Here is a 12,347-nt window from a genome sequence, read left to right as displayed (position 1 = left end):
GGCAACAGAGTGAGACCCTGTCCCTAAAAAAAATTGTTTTTAAATAGTTTTTCTGAGAGGGTAGATTTGACATTAGACCTAAATAACAAAGGACCAAATACTTCAAGGTACAGGGGTGAGAAAACAGGAAGTGCAAAAGTCAGAGAGGTGGGCCAGGACAGCTAATGGAAAGCCTTGGAGGCCATGGTGAGGAGCTTGTGACGGGAAGTCACTGGAGAATTTTCAGGAGAGGAGGCAGGGCCATGATCTGATTTACACTTTTAAAAAGATCACTCTGCCGTATAGAAGATGAATTGTAGGGGCAAGAGTGAAAGGAAGGAAAGCAATTTATAAGTTACTGCAAGAAACTAAGCAGCAGTTGGCCAGGCGCAGTAGCTCATGCTTATAATTCCAACACATGGGAGGCAGAATTGGGAGGATCATTTGAGGCCAGGAGTTCAAGACCAGCCTGGAAATACAGCGAGGCCCTGTCTCTACCAAAAAAAAAAAAAAAAAGGTAAAAAAATAAATAAAAAGAATCTGAGCAGGAGCTGATGATGTACAGGTATGAGATATATTTTGAATATAGGCTGAATAGCACTTGATGATGGAGTGACTATGGGGAATCAGGAAAAAAGAGAAACCAAGGATTGTCCCTAGGTTGGGGGCTTGAGTAACAGGAAGGATTGTGGCACCTTCTGCTGAAATGGGGTCGGTAGGGGAAATTACAGGTTCTGTATAGGACATATTAAGTTTGAACTGCCTACTAGTTATCTAAGTGGGCATGTCAAGCAGACAATTGGGTATCCATGTCTAAAACTCAGTGAAGTGGTCAGGCCAGAAAGTATTAGTCTGGGAATTATTAGCATGTTAATGGGTTTTTAAACCATGAGCTGTCTTGAGAGAAAGTATACAGAGAAGAAAAAATTGGCCCTATGATCTCCAATGTTTTGTTAGATTTACCAAATTCCTCAAGGAATTTCATATTTGTTCCTGATTTATAAGATGTACCTATATCTGAAAGCCACAGAGGAGGCCAATCTTAAACCTGCATAAATCATTTTCAGTGATCAACATCTGCATCCTCAAACTGTCCAGCAACTGTTGGTGTGGTATCCGCCTCCATCCCAGCTTCATCATCTCTTATTGAATCTTCTGTCCTGACCCCAGCCATATGATACTGGCAGCTTACAGACTGAGAAAGCGTTCCTTCTAATCTCCAAAGTGGCTTGGCCCTCTGCTATTAGATGAGATAAATCCTTCTTCGTAGGTGTAAAATGTAGGGATGTCCCCACGTCCTTGTTCTTGTGCTTCCACATCATATTCTTCTCCATCATAAGCATCTGAATCTTCATCCTCAGCATCTGGATGCAAGTACTGGCATTCACACATTGCAGCGAATGTTGCCTCCAATGCTGATTTATCACTAGGCACAAATCTAAATTTAGTAATAGTTCCATATCATTATCACTATTTTCCTCTTCTTCATCAGCAACAGATTCTTCTGATCCTTCTTCAAATTTGGCTTTCACCATAATATACAAATGCTCTCCTAGTCACTTCGGTCCCTGGACAATGTATGTAAACAAATGGTGGGGTATTCCAGTGAGAATCTTAATCCAGAGCCATCTAACCAAGACAGGTGGCTCTCAGCAATGTAAAGGGTACCAGTGCTGAGGCCCTTCCCATTCACCACAGCCTTGGTGTCTGGCTGCTGCTACAGGAGCCCCTCCACTGGCCCAGACAGTGGGAAACTTTTGAAGAAGCTCATAGCAGTATGGAGTGTGGCAACACAGGCCCGGAGGAGCTGGAGCACAGCAATGCCTGCACTCTGCGGCCCACTCTGGAAGAGACAGTCACTCTGGAAGATCAACTTAGTCTGCCCCCATCTTGAGTTAATTTTGTATATGGTATAAAGAAGGGGTCCAATTTCAATCTTCTGCATGTGGCTAGCCAGTTATTCCAGCACCATTTATTGAATAAGGAGTCCTTTCCCAGTGCTTGTTTTTGCCAACTTTGTCGAAGATTAGATGGTTATATGTGTGTGGCTTTATTTCTGGGCTGTCTATTCTGTTCCTTTGGTCTGTGTGTCTGTTTTTGTACCAGTGCCATGCTATTTTGGTTACTGTAGCCTTGTAATATAGTTTGAAGTCAGGTAATGTAATGCCTTCAGCTTTGTTCTTTTTGCTTTAAGATTGCTTTGGCTATTTGGGCTCTTGTTTAGTTTCATATGAATTTTAAAATAGTTTTTTTTTTCTAGTTCTGTGAAGAATGTCATTGGTAGTTTGATAGGAATAGCCTTGAATCTGTACATTGCTTTGGGCAGTATGGCCATTTTTAATAATATTGATTCTTCCTTTCCATGACCATGGAATGTTTTCCCATTTGCTTGTGTCATCTCTGATTTATTTGAGCAGTGTTCTGTAATTCTCATTGTAGAGATCTTTCACCTCCCTGGTTAGCTGTATTCCTAGGCATTTTATTCCTTTTGTGGTTATTGTGAATGGGATTGTGTTCTGATTTGGCTCTCAGCTTCAACATTGTTGGTATATAGAAATACTACTGAGTTTTGTACGTTGATTTTGTATCCTAAAACTTTGCTGAAGTTGTTTATCTAGGAGCTTTTGGGCAGAGACTATGGGATTTACTAGGTATAGCATCATATCATCTGTGAAGAAAGATAGTTTGACTTCCTCTCTTCCTATTTGGATGCCTTTTTTTCTTTCTCTTGCCTGATTGCTCTGACTAGGACTTCCAGGACTAGGCTGATTAGGAGTGGTGAGAGTGGGTATCCTTGTTTTGTTCTGGTTCTCAGGGGGAATGCTTCCAGCTTTTGCCTACTCAGTATTATGTTGGCTGTGGGTTTTTCATAGATGGCTCTTATTATTTTGAGGTATGTTCCTTCAATGCCTAATTTGTCGGGAGTTTTTAACATGAAGTTTTGAATTTTACTGAAAGCCTTTTCTATATCTGTTGAGATGGTCATCTGTGGTTTTTGTTTTTAGTTCTGTTTGTGTGATGGATCACATTTATTGATTTGTGTATGTTGAACCAAACTTGCATCCCAAGAATAAACCCTACTTGATCCTGGTGGATTCGCTTTTTTAAGTGCTGCTGGATTCAGTTTGCTAGCATTTTGCTGAGGATTTTTGCACCTATGTTCATCAAGAATGTTGGTCTGAAGTTTTCTTTTTTTGTTGTGTCTCTGCCAGGTTTGGGTATCTAAATGATGCTGGCCTCATAGAATGAGTTAGGGAGGAGTCTCTCCTCCTCAATTTTTAAAAATAGCTTCAGTAGGAGTGGCACCAGCGTTATACATCTGGGAGAATTTGACTATGAATCTGTCTAGTCCTGAGATTTTTCTTGTTGGAAGACTTCTCATTACAGACTCAATTTCAGAACTCATTGTTGGTCTGTTCAGGGATTGAATTTCTTCCTGGTTCAATCTTGGGAGGTTGTATGTTTCCAAGATTTATCTATTTCTTCTAGGTTTTCTAGCTTGTGTGTTTGTAGTAGTCTCTGAGGGTTAGCTGTATTTCTGTGGGGTCAGTGGTAATGTCCCCTTTGACATTTTTGATAAGAGTTTATTTGGATATTCTCTTTTTTCTTTATTAGTCTAGCTAGTGCTCTGTCAATCTTATTAAGGTTTTCAAAGAACAAACTCCTGGATTAATTGATTTTTTGTATGATTTTTCACATTTCAATTTCTTTCAGTTAGCTCTGATTTTGGTTATTTCTTATCTTCTGCTAGCTCTGGGGTTGGTTTGCTCTTGTTTTAGTTCCTCCAGGTGAGTTGTTAGGTTGTTAATTTGAGATCTTTATAATTTTTTTGATGTGTGTCTCTAGTGCTATAAACTTTCCTATTAACACCACTTTAGCTGTGTCCCAGAGATTCTGGTATGTTATATCTTTGTTCTAATTAGTTTCAAAGGATTTCTTGATTTCTGTCTTCACTTCATTATATACTCAAATGTCATTCAGTAGCCAGTTGTTTAATTTCCATGTAGCTATATGATTTTGAGTGCTTTTCTTAGTATTGATTTCTAGTTTTATTGCACTGTGTTCTGAGAGTGTGTTTGGTATGACAGGTTTTTTTTTAAATTTTCTGAGGATTGTTTTATGTCCAGTTGCGTGGTCAATTTTAGAGTATGTGCCATGTGCAGATAAGAAGAATGTATATTCTGTTGTTTTGGGGTAGAGAGTTCTGTAAATATCTGTTCAGCCCTTTTGGTGAAGTATCAAGCTCAGGTTCCAAATTTGTCAGTTTTCTGCCTTGATGATCTGTCTAATACTGTAGATGGGGTGTTGAAATCTCCCACTATGATTGTATGGGAGTCTAAGTCTCTTCATGGGTCTCTAAGAGCTTGCTTTATGAATCTGGGTGATCCTGTGTTGAATGAATATATATTTAGGATAGTTAGGTCATCTTATTGAACTGAACCCTTTACCATTATTTAATGCCTTCCTTTTTCTTTTTTAATTGTTGTTGGTTTAAAGTGTGTTTTGTCAGATATTAGAGTAGCAACCCCTGCTTTTTTCTGTTTTCCATTTCTTTGGTAGATTTTTCTCCATCCCTTTACTTTGAGCCTATGGGCATCGTCACATATGAGATGGGTCTATTGAAGACAGTGTACAGTTGGGTCTTGCTTCTTTATCCAACGTGCCACTCTGTCCCTTTTAATTGGGGCATTTAGCCCGTTTACATTCAAGGACAATATTAGTTTGTGTGGGTTTGATCCTGTCATCATGTTGTTAACTGGTTATTACGCAAACTTGATTGTGTGGCTGCTTCATAGTATCAATGGTCTATATACTTAAGTGTTTTTTTGTGATGGCTGGTAATGATCTTTGCTTTTCATATTTCGTACTCCCTTAAGGACCTCTTATAAGGCAGGACTGGTAGTAACAAATTTCCTTAGCATTTGCTTGTTTGAAACAGATCTTATTTCTTCTTCACTTATGAAGCTTAGTTTGGCTAGATATGAAATTCTTGGTTGGAATTTCTTTTCTTTAAGAATGTTGAATATGGGCCCCAATCTCTTCTGGCTTGTAGAGTTTCCCCGGAAACATCTGCTACTAGTCCGATAGGTTCCCTTTGAAGGTGATCTGCCCCTTATTTCCAGCTGCCTTTGACATGTTTTCTTTCATTTTGGCTTTGAAGAATGTGATGACTATGTGTCTTAGGGATGATCATCCTGTATAGTATCTCATAGGGGTTCTCTGCATTTCCTGAATTTGAATGTTGCCCTCGCTATTACAGTTGAGGAAATTTTCATGGATTATATCCTCAAAAATGTTTTCCAAATTGCTTGCTTTCTGTCCCTCTCTCTCAGGGACAACAATGAGTCATAGATTTGGTCTCTTTACATAATCCCATATTTCTAAGAGGTTTTCTTTTTTAATTCTTTATTGGTTTTGCTTTGTTTTTGTCTGACTGAGTTATTTCAGAAAACGAATCTTCAAGCTCTGAGATTCTTTTCCTCAGTTTGACCACTTATTCTGTTAATACTTGTGATTGTATTATGAAATTCTTGAGGTAAGTTTTTCAGCTCTATCAGACCAGTTCTATTCTTTCTTAAAATGGCCATTTTGTCTTTTATGTCCTGTATCATTTTCTCTTATTCCTCAGATTCCTTGGATTGGGTTTCAGTTTTCTCTTGAATGTTGATGATCTTCATTCTGATTCACATTCTGAATTCTATTTCTGTCATTTCAGCCATTTCAGCCTTGTTAAGAACCATTACTGGGGAACTAGTGAGGTCATTTGGAAGTAAAAAGATGCTCTGGTTTTTTGAGTTGCTGGAGTTCTTGCACTGGTTCCTTCTCATCTGTGTGGGCTGGTTTTCCTCTAGCTGTGGTGTAATTAGTGTGTGGTCAGTTGCCTTTGTTTCTGGGTGTTTTCAGAGGCCCAAGGCTTTGTTCAGGGTCTTTATTTGAATTCTTGTCCTTGGTTTCATGGGGGTATATCAGCAAAGCATTTTTGGTATTGCAATTGGGCTGTGATCCAGTAGATGGTGCTTAAGCGTGATGGCTGATAGGCAGGCTCTTGCTGAGCCACATGGCTCCTCTGTATTTCCTCACATTTGCAGTTCTGCTCCCTCTTTGTGCTCTGAGAGTATGAGCTCCTCTCCTACTTGAGTGCTGGCTGCAGATCTAGGCTTGGCACTCCTGGGCTGCACATTGCAGCCCTGGGGTGAGCTCAGCCTTTACGTTCCCTACCCAGCTTCAGGTCAGGGACCTTGGCACAATGGCAGAGGGCCTTTCACTTGTCTCTTGAAGCTCCAATCCAGAGAAATGCAGAGCCATGACCAATCAGTGCAACTGGCCCAGACTTGAGTGGCTGCCTTGTGGGCCTAAGCCAGGAGGCTCTGCCTGGGGACAAACAGCAGGGACAAGGCTCACAAGGAAGACAGACTGCCCTCTTCTCCTTAGGGCAGCTGCAGCTGATGGTATAAGTAAAGCCGTCAGGCTCTTCATCCTTTTCCCCCGTACAAGGGCAGCAAGGGCAGAACCACTGCAGTGGTAGTGGCAGAGGGGCTGTCGGTTGCCTCTGGAAGCTCCACCCCAGAGAAACTCAGAGCCACCACCAGTGGAAATGCTCACTTGGGGGTGGGACAGCTGCTCTGTGGGCCCAGGCTGAGGGCCCTGCCTGGTGAAGGGTAGAAGGTACTTCCCTGGGACGGAGCTCCTAGAGGGAGCAGGCAGGCCCACCAGTTTTGCTGCCTTAGGAAAAGTAGCCACACTGTTTTCCACGTGGGTACGTGTCCCTACTACTCCTCACTGGGCAGAGCCTCCCGATGTGGGATCTCAGCCATCCCATCTCCATCTGGGCTCTCAGGCCAGCAGCTACTCTGCACTTCCCTGGGATGGAGCACCCAGTAGTAGCAAGCAAGCCACTACCTTTGCTGCTTTGCAACTTTCTCCTCCTCTGTTCCCTTCAGGCTCGAGAGGGAGTGAAAAGATTAAGGACTTAGTCGACCCCCAGCACAGCATGGCTGCCTTATGGAAAAGTGGCCAGACTGTTTTCCGTATGTCCCTGCTTCTGTTATACCTCACTGGGCAGGCCTTTCAAACTGGGCTCCTAGCACAACCACCCTGCCTCTGCCTGAACACTTCAGCTGGTGGAGGCTTTATATTTTCTGGGGAGGAAACCCTAGAGACAAACCATAGCCCCTCTCCCATTGCAACTGCAGCAGTACAGATACTGCTGTTACTGCCCTTGGGCTGGGGAAGGAGCAAGGGGCCTAGTCATGTCACAGGCACCTCCAGCATACTGCAGCCACCATACAGAGAGGAGCTCATTCTGTCTTCCCTGTGAGCCCTCACCAGTCATCTGTTGATGGACACTTGGGTTGGTTCCTAAGAGATCTTGGCCACTGTGACTAATGCTGCAGTGAACATGAGATGCAGATAGCTCTTTGACATACTGATTTTATTTCCTTTGGAAATAGGCCCAGTAATAGGATTGTTGGATCATGTGGTAATTCTATTTTTAATTTTTTGAAGAACCTCCATGTTTTTAATAGCATAAGGATTTTTAATACACTTTTATCCAATCATCTCCCTGAAACTTTTATTTATTTATTTTTAACAGCTTTATTGAGTTATAGCTGACATTCAATAAATAAGAAATTGCTTAAAGGATATAATTTCATGTGTGTGTACACCCATAAAATAATGATTAGAATAAAGGAAATGGGCTGGGCGCTGTGGCTCACGCCTATAATCTCAGCACTTTGGGAGGCCAAGGCGGGTGGATTGCTTGAGGTTGGGAGTTTGAGACCAGTCTGGCCAACATGGTGAAACCCCATCTCTACTACAAAAACAAAAATTAGCCAGGTGTAGGGGTGCACGTCTGTAATCCCAGCTACTTTGAGGCTGAGGCACAAGAATCTCTTGAACCCAGGAGGCAGAGGTTGCAGTGAGTCAAGATCATGCTATACTCAAGCCTGGGGGACAGAGCAAGACTCCGTCTCAAAAAAAAAAAAAAAAAAAAAAAGGATAAAGGAAACGAACATACCCAGCCCATACAAAGTTCTTTTGTGCTGCCACCTGCCAACCCATCCCTGGGTTTCTATTACTATGGATTACTCTGCATGTCATAGAATGTTATATACATTCAACTATATAATATGTTTAGTTTTTTGTATGACTTCTTTCAGTCAGCATAATTATTTGAGATTTCTCCATTGTGTAGAGCATATCGATAGTTTGCTCCTTTCCATTGCTGAGTACTGTTCCATTGTATGGATATATCATCATTTGTTTATTCATTCTGAAAAATTTAAATACTACAATTTACATTACATTCAGTGGAAAAGAAAAGCAAGAGGAATTAGACTCAACTCTTCCAGGAAACATGGTAAGACAGCCAAGAAATTAATCTAGGATAGCGGTCCCCAAATTCCTAGGCCCCACTCCTAGAGATTCTGATTCATGCTATTTTAACAATGTCTCCCAGTAACCCTGATGCTGAGCCATGTTTCAGAACCATTAGTCTATGTCAGGGCTGTCCAATCTTTTGGCCTCCTTTCCTGGGCCACATTGGAAGAATTGTCTTCGGCCACACACAAAATACAGAAACACTAATATACTAATGATAGCTGATGAGAAAAAAAAAATCACAAAAAATCTTATAATGTTTTAAGAAAGTTTACAAATTTGTGTTGGGCCACATTCAAAGCCATCCTGGGCTGCATGTAACCCACAGGCTGTGTGTTGGACAGGCTTGGTCTAGGTTATAGCTGGGGCAGTTGTCACAGCAGACAATGTCACGGCCACAACAGGCACAGGTTAGGTGAGGTATAGAGGTTAGGAAAGGCCAGGCCAGGCATAGGTCAGACCAAGTCAAGCAGGATGGAACTTGGTTCAGGCAATCAGGGCTGGCTCCTTTCTGAAAAAATGGCCGTGTCACTGCCAGGAGAGCAGCTACATGCTACCCGGCCAGCAAGTGCTGATGAAAGAGGTTAGTACCTTGGATAGCTCCCTGTTGGCAAAATTGCTTCAGTCAAGCCCCAGGTCTTTCATTCTCAGACACCTGGGCTTATGTGATAAGCTCCAACCCCAGGACACCTAGTTTGGCCAGTAAGAGAGCTTCATATATATGCCGAACATACTTCCTGTAGCATAAGAGAATTATGCTTATTCCTGTACTACCACCACTACCACCACCTGAGCTTTTGATCTCTCTAGCAAATGGGAAAGACTCACAGTCTGCCAGTGACCCTGGAAATTCAACAGGACAGTTTTTGTGGCAGGGGACATGGTAAATTTATTCTTTCAGAATTGTTGAATGCCACACCCTGCTAGATCGTCTCTTCAGTGATTTTTAACACTATCTGAAATATTGAAAACAGCTACTAACCAAAAGATCAATATAGATAAACTGATACCTGAACACTTTTAACTGAGGATAATCACTGAACATGACCAATGACACCTTCATTTCCATGACAAGTCTGCAACTAAATAAAAGAGATCATGGTATTGAAAAGACTCTTAATGGAATATAAAGAATATTTTCACTTAGCCTGGTGTGGTGGTGTGCACCTGTAGTCCCAGCTACTCAGGAGGCTGAGGTGGGAGAATTGCTTGAGCCTGGGAGGTTGAGGCTGCAGTGAGCCATGATCACACCACTGTACTGCAGCTTAGGTAACAGAGCAAGACCCTGTCTTGAAAAAAAAAAAAAATCACTATCTTCTAAAAAAAAAAAAAAAAAAAGGTACTGTCTTGAGCATTGATATGGAAGTCCAAGAAAAGAAGGGCCAATGGTTTTAGAAGCAACTGTGTTATTTCAGAATCTGAAACCTCAAACACAAAAGTAAAATAAAGATATTCACAATGATAGTTTAAACACAATCTTTAAGGCCATTTTTGTTCTTCCAACTGGTTTTAACTCAACCCACAACCAGCATGCGACACAGAATGAATTGGACACTGAGTCCAAGAACAGGATTATTAGTACAAAGAACTGACAAACCTGGTAACTTCCCTGGAATCTCTGAAGCAATAATTGCTGCATGGACTTTAGCTTGGAGAGCTATAATATATTAATATACTAATAGAGTTAACATTGTGTTAAATATATTATACAAATGTATGATACAGATAGAGTAAAAATCTAAGAAAACATCAACTGGGATAGCTAGAGCTGATGATTTAATGTACCTTTATATGAATGTGTATTTTATCTATATTAAAATCTATATTATCCATATTTTCCTTCATTTAAAAATAATAAAACAAAATAAAGGATTCATGTGGGAAAAGGAGCCTTTCATCATCATAAAGGCTGATCTCTTTAAGGATACTTAATTTAAATAAGGTGGTAATTTTCCTAGACAGTTACAATGTATAAAGTTCTCAAAAAGACATGAGAGCCAAGAAAATGCATTTATGGCACCTCTAAAATAAAATGTAATAAAACACAGACCAGTTAGAGCAGCACATTCCCTTAGTGATATTCTTCTTATTCTTCCCCTTCCATTATCCAATTAAAGCAAAAGCACAGAGAATCCAATCAGCATCAGGTTTGGGCACAAGTAGAACAAACTTAAACAAAGAGTGAAAACCATCATCTTTTGAGTCTGAATTTTTTCTTTTCACATTGATTCTGAGTCACCATCACCTAATGTGAAATTAGGTGATCATACTGAAAAATGTATAAAGCCACTGTCATCCTGCCTAAAACACACACTGATGTGCCAGAAATGACAGCAGAGACATGAACTGATGGCTGCTAAGGAGAACTGTGTATGTCTCTGCTGCCCACGCTATTGAGGTAGGGAGGGGAAGACTTGGTGCTATGGTTTGAATGTATGTGTCCCTGCAAAATTCATATGTTGGAACCTAATCACCAAGGTATGATATTAAAAAGTGGGGCCTTTGGGAGGTGACTAGGCCATGAGGGCTCCACCTTCATGAATGAAATTAAAGTCCTTCATGAATGAGATTAAAGTCCAAAGAGGCCTCAGAGAGCTGCCTTGCACTTTCATTTCTTCTGCCATGTGAGGATGCAGCAAGAGGCACCATCTTCCTCTTCTTCTGCCATCTCTTCTTCATCTTCATTATCTTCTTCTTCATCTTATCTTCATCTTCTTCATCTCTTCTGCCATGTGAAAATGCAGCAAGAGGCACTATCTTCATCTTCTTCTGCCATCTCTGCTTCATCATCTTCTTCTTCATCTTCATCTTCTTCTTCTTCATCTCTTCTGCCATGTGAGGATGCAGCAAGAGGCACCATCTTAATCTCCTTCTGCCATCTCTTTTTCTTCTTCATCATCTTCTTCTTCATTTCATCATCTTCTTCATTTTCATCTTCTTCATCTCTTCTGCCATGTGAGAATGCAGCAAGAGGCACCATCTTCACCTTCTTCTGCCATCTCTTCTTCATCTTCATCTTCTTCTTCTTCATCTTCTTCATCATCTTCTTCTTCATCTTCATCTTCTTCTTCATCTCTTCTGCCATGTGAGGATGCAGCAAGAGGCACCATCTTGAAGCAGAGAGTAAGCTTCTCCATACGCCAAATCCACCTTTGCCTTGATCTTGGACTTCGTAGCCTTCAGAACAGCTTTCTGGATAAATAAAGCTTTTTAATTTATTAATTACCCAGTCTGATGTATTTTGTTATAGAAGCAGAAATGGGCTGCTATTTGGGTTTTCTACAAGGGGTTAATTTGGTATGTGAAGATTTGTTTGTTACTAATTTTCTTCTAACTTCTGGGTGTGGAGGAGAATTGCATGAGAGTTAAAATACATGAGTCAATACCTATTCAATAAATATTAATTGAACACTTTTGTAGGCCAGGGAAATTGCCCTAGACCCTACCCTGGAACTTATGGAGTTTATTCATCTAAGGCAAGACAACATTATACTACAATTATATCACATAACATTATGTTCAATATATCATATTAAATAAATATATAGTATAGAGTAAAAATCTAAGAGAACATCAACTGAGGTAGCTAGGGCTGATTTAATGTGCCTTTATATGAACGTGTATTTTCTCTATATTAATTATCTATATTGGTCCTTCATTTAAAAATAATAAAACAAAATAAAGGATTAATTTGGGAAAATTAGTCTTTTGTCATCATAACTGATTTATATATGCTTACCAGCATTCATGGGTTTACTAGTTTGAACAGCATCATAAGCTTACTTACTATTTAGATAAAGCATTTGAACTCAATTTTATCATGAATAGTTTTTCAAATATTTCCACATTTTAATTACTACTCAGTTATAAGAAGTTTATTTTTTTTATTTTCTCTAAGTTGTAAATCTGTTTTCAAGTTGGTGTTGTTGAATTTGATCACCATATCCAAAGAGTCTGCATGAATGCAGTGTTAAAATAACCTTGGG

At 40.3% G+C, this 12,347-nt stretch overlaps 1 pseudogene; it reads right to left on the bottom strand.

The window, feature by feature from the left end:
* Positions 1-1,042: 1,042 nt before the first annotated feature.
* Positions 1,043-1,750, bottom strand: LOC100582895 (annotated as a pseudogene).
* Between the last annotated feature and the right edge of the window lie 10,597 nt (positions 1,751-12,347).

Source organism: Nomascus leucogenys, chromosome 7b (genome assembly GCF_006542625.1).
Source record: "Nomascus leucogenys isolate Asia chromosome 7b, Asia_NLE_v1, whole genome shotgun sequence".
Taxonomy (NCBI): Eukaryota; Metazoa; Chordata; class Mammalia; order Primates; family Hylobatidae; genus Nomascus; species Nomascus leucogenys.
This window is presented reverse-complemented; position numbering and strand designations above follow the sequence as displayed.